The sequence below is a fragment of the Oryctolagus cuniculus genome, chromosome 3 (genome assembly GCF_051225735.1).
Source record: "Oryctolagus cuniculus isolate XC-2025 breed Fujian yellow rabbit chromosome 3, ASM5122573v1, whole genome shotgun sequence".
Classification (NCBI taxonomy): Eukaryota; Metazoa; Chordata; class Mammalia; order Lagomorpha; family Leporidae; genus Oryctolagus; species Oryctolagus cuniculus.
Genome location: NC_142869.1, coordinates 68,392,170 through 68,397,190, shown reverse-complemented (window position 1 = coordinate 68,397,190; position 5,021 = coordinate 68,392,170). Strand labels below are relative to the sequence as shown.

At 43.1% G+C, this 5,021-nt stretch overlaps 1 pseudogene; it reads right to left on the bottom strand.

Annotated features, from left to right (window-relative positions):
* Nucleotides 1-205: 205 nt before the first annotated feature.
* On the bottom strand, nucleotides 206-1,050 carry LOC100351575 (small ribosomal subunit protein eS1 pseudogene; annotated as a pseudogene).
* Nucleotides 1,051-5,021: the final 3,971 nt, after the last annotated feature.

The window sequence follows — 5,021 nt, the reverse complement described above, 5'->3', positions numbered from 1 at the left end:
TAAGTCACACCAACTGTAAATATGGAGTTTCTCTCTATTTAACTCTCGTTTCATGAGCGTTTCAGAGAGGTTTTCTTGTAAAGGTTCTGTGCCTTCTTTATTGGGTTAATTTGCAACGGAAATCCAGAACACCAGCCGATTACATTTTGTCGATTTTAATTCACACTTCATTTTTTTTCATAAGCAAACCATCACAAATAGGACTTTATTTGTCACTATTAAAGTCTAAATTTTCAACAGTTTCTTGGGCTGGTGGTTCATATCCATCAGCTTGTTCAACTTCAGCCCGTGTCTCCATCCCAGTGGCTTTTTCCAGAGCTACTGCTTTCACCATGAAGCTCCATGAGTTTTCCCAACGTCAACCTGGGCTTCTTCAGCATCTTTATTTTTCTAACGAAGATGTTGTGGAGAGATCGGCAAGCCTTCCAATGCTTTTCCAGTGCTGTCTGGAATCAGTTTATTGACTACTTCTTTCAAGTCATTTGTTTGCACCTCCCGTGTCATGATTTCCACCCTCTTCTTCTGGATTTGGCGGACCTGTTGGTGCTGAGCACAGGAAGTCTTCCGTATCTAATGGTTGCCTTTTTAAGTAAAACCAACACAGAACAGACAAAGCAAATAACCATCGGTAGTGTTGACATCAACATGAGCTTCAGTCATGCTCTGCCATTTTTTGGCCATGGAGCACATTTTGTCACAGGGAAGATCCAGCCAGGGGAGTCAGGCAGCAGTTTTTGCCCTGAACATCTTCAGTACTCAGCTAGAATTTTTTAAATGCAACTTCATCGTTCTGTAGGTCAGCAAGACTCACTTCAAAAACACGACTTTGAGACTGTCAGATGCAATTTTGGGTCCTTCAGTCCTCATGACTAGTGTTTTTCCAATGTTTCTTATGTTGAACATAGCAGGTGCTTTCATATTATACCCATCTTTCTTAGAAAATGGGTCCACCGCTTTCCTCTTGGCTCCCTTTTTGCCACCTTTTGTAAGGTGTTTGTTCTTACCAACCACGGTGGTGGTGCCCAGAGAGCCAAAAGAGCCACACTTCATGCATTTTTAATTTTGTATTTGCATACCTGCAGTGATGTTCATCCCTACCTTGATGTTTGCCTCCACCTTGTGCCCCCTTGTGGTACATGACAATATGACACATTGGACCGTAATGGCTTTTCATTCAATGAAATCTAGTATATATTTTTACTCAGTTTTTTTATTTGCTCATTTTCATTACTTCTGGTTAATTCTGTCTGCTTTCTTGATAATTCAATTGATCAAAATCAAAATGATCACCGCTTTGAAATGCTCATTAAATTTTCAAGTTATTGCATGCACTACTTTTATTCTAGTGCTTTATAGTACTAAGTGCATTCCTAATTTTTTTTTGGTGGCTGGGCCAACATATATTCTTGTTTTGCTTGTAGTTTTTTAAATTAACATGCTTGAAAGTATGATATGTAATATAACAAACACCCATGCTCCAGCCTCCCAAATGAATAAATGCTGATATTTTACATTTGCTTCAACGTCTTCGTTCAAGCAATTAATGTAATCATATTTTATTTTTAATTTAATAATACTGTTATTATTACAGATGAAGTTCTCTGTTTTTCTGTTTTGATGCACATTTTCCACCCTCTTGTGAGGCAACCATTCCCTTGTATTTGGAGTGTAGCCAATCCACATATGTGTAGTTTTATTACACTGGACCCATAAATAATATGCAGTATCTTTCATGGATTTTAAAATGTTACCTGTATGACATCTGTAGCATCTGGTATATCTGCAATTTTTGCTCAACATTGTTTTTTAGTTCCCTCTATGTTAATACATGTAAATTTAATAGATTTATTTTAATTTCTTTGTTCTATTTCATTGTATAAATTGCTTTGTTGAGAGAAATTTAATTGTTTCCATTAATTTGTCTTCACAGTCACTGCTGCTGTGACCTTGGACATATTTCCTTCTCCATGGTTAGGTGCAAGAATTCCTTAACCACATCTGCAGTTTCTCAATAAAGGCAACTTCTTTAAATGAAAAAAAGTTCTTTTATCCTTTTCAAAGGAGAATATAATTAATAAAACTAAGGACAGCATTTCCCTCTTTGTATGAAATAATTGCGGTGGATTAGTGCAGAGTGATGAAGAAAGCAGTTGTAATTTCTTTCCATGAAAGGTCAATTGTCTTTCCTGAAATACGAGATTCTTTGTGCTTTCAGAGGAGGGTCTGGTTCTCATGGAGAGTGTGGCCTCTTGGTGGTTCAGTCTTCAACATCACACCCTGTACACGCGTGCAGCAAGCTGTGGTTAGCTTGCAGACCCTTGGAAAACTGTTGACATTCTTTATTCCACTAGGAACTCATTTTTAAAAATCTCCCTGCATGTATTTCCCCCACCCCGCCCCCACCCCCCACCCCCACTGCCTGCCCCGGAAGCAAGCACAACCCAATCAGTTTCCATCCACGTGAGTTTTTCTTTGGTGTATGCAGTCTTGCCTAACACTGCTTCATCAGAAATATTGAACTCTCTTATATGGGCTTCAGCAGACAACAACACTGCACTGTTTGATGTGCAAATCCTGCATTCGTCTAACATTTGCATTGTACCCACTGCTATCACAAGAGTAGGATTCACAAAACTGTGTATTTAATCCAGTCATATTTAAGTGCAGAAAATCAAATCACATTTTTATCATCTTGTTCACACTACACTTTCTTAGATTTTTTTCTTGGCATCTGTTCATCATGAGGCCAATTATATTAACGGTGTTTTCTAATTGTATTGTGGATGTTCTGGCATTGGGGGGCCTTACTGACAAGGGGGAGGACCTCTCCTCCCTGGCCCAGCTCATTCCTAAGGATGGCAATATTCTACAGACATGGGAGCAAACTTTGCATTTGCAAGGTAACCATAGCCCTCTAACTCTGCACCAGCCAGGATTCCCACTGCCCTAAATCATTCCAGGGCCAGGCATTGGACCACTATCACCTGGATAGCCCAGAGCCTGGAAGGGTTATTCAAACTAACCAGTCCTAAGCTGCTTCCCTCGCCCTTTCTCTCCTTTCCTACAGAAACCCCAGTCAAGTCTGATCCAACCCTGGTGCTCCCCATGTGGCCCTGTGTGGAAATATAAGTGATACATTCTTTAAAAGACATTGATCTCTGTGTGAGCCCTCAGTCTCCTCCATTTAGTAAAATCCTGTGGGTACAAATGAGACGTATCTGCAGAGGGTCTACCATAGCATTCCCCACCGAATTAAAACCAAAATGCACATAGGGAAAAAAAATCAAACAGAGACAGGGTAGAAGTAGGACTTGCTGAATCAAGCCTCTCCTGGCCTGAGGTGTATCCATCCCCTGACCTAACTGTGGCGCTATCTCCAGCTTCAAACCAACCAGGAGCAAGGAGACCTGCTACTGCCTTGCTGGTGCTCCAGCCTGCACAGGTGCTCAGAATAGCCCCGTGTGACCAAAATATGACCCTCCTGGGATGGTGGTAGGAAAAACAAAAGCCAACAGCACCTGCCCAGAACACCAAGCTGGGTGTGAGCTGGAGTGCGTGAGCTGAACTGGAAGTACCAGGCCCCTCCAACCCCCCAAAAATGCCTGTTCAGCTGCCATCGGAGAGCTGGTAGGCAGAATCTCTGCCTCCCTGCCTCCTTCCTTGTGCTCAAGCATAAATCCCAGTAAACCTTGTATGGGCTGCACATCTACCTCTTGTCAATCTACTTGCAAGTGAGTCAAGGAATCTGGGGTCAATAGCAAAACCACCAAAAGGTGAAAAGTAAAAAGTCTCCTCCTTAAATGGCAAGGGTCCCCAGACTCCCTGGCTTGCTATGGATTACATAGGCTGTTTCGGTAACTGGTTATTATATTGCAGGATTTCAATAATAGTTATGAGGAAGTGTGCAGGATGGGTTCATGAATCTGCCTTGGCTCCAACTCCAGTGACTTCTACGTGAAATAACTATAGCTGACTTTAAAGACAGTGCTTCCAGACATTGTTTGCTTGCCACATTGATGAGTTCAGAGCAGTTTTCTGCCATCAGCTGTTTTGTGTTCTGCTCTGGAACCCACTACTGCATGGGAATGCATCACACGCTCACCCCTGAACCACCACATAGCTCATTTGTGCTGCCTCCTGTCATTGCATACTGTTCTCTTTTTTTTTTTTTTTAAGATTTATTTGAAAGCGCTACAGAGGCAGAGAGAGAGAGAGAGAGAGAGAGAGAGAGAGAGAAAGTTCTTCCATCTGCTGGTTCACTCCCTAGAGGGACAAAATGGACAGAGCTGAGCGGATCCAAAGCCAAGAGTCAGGAGCTTCTCTCTGGGTCTCCCACATGGGTGCAAGGGTCCAAGGACTTGGGCCATCTTTCACTGCTTTCCCAGGCCATAGCAAAGAGCTGGGACTCCAACTGGCACGGCAGGGGGCAGCTTTACCTGCTGCACCACAGCACCAGCACCTGTGTACTGTCTTAATGCCCACTGAACATCCTCAAGTGACCTGATATACTTTAAGCCACTTAGAACTATTCTTTTGGGGGTGGAGGTTTAGCCACGTGGCCACGGTACAGTTAAAAGACGCCCATGTCCCATACCAGAATATCTGAGTTTGATACTCAGTTCCAGCTCCTGACTCCAGCTTTGACCTGATTCAGACTCTAGAGGCGGCAGATGGTAAAAAAGCTACATGCCAAAGACAGGGAGAGGTCATCAGCTGTAACAGCAGGAGCAGACACAGCTGGGGCTCAGGCAAGGGTCACCGTTTCCCATTTCCAGACCACGTGACCATGAAGACAACCCAGTGCCTGATTCAGTCCTCTGCTGTCACTATCTAGAAATTTGCATTCAGCTCGTCTTTGCGATAGGTGAAGTATGCATGCCTGCCATTCCTTGTCATCCCATTTACCGCTAGTGTTCACAGTGCCGCATAGCTCAGATCCAGTCAACCCAGATGAGTGCGAGTCCATTTGCTGACTCAAAGCAGGTGCAACGGTGTGATGTTGAAGACTGAACCACCAAGAG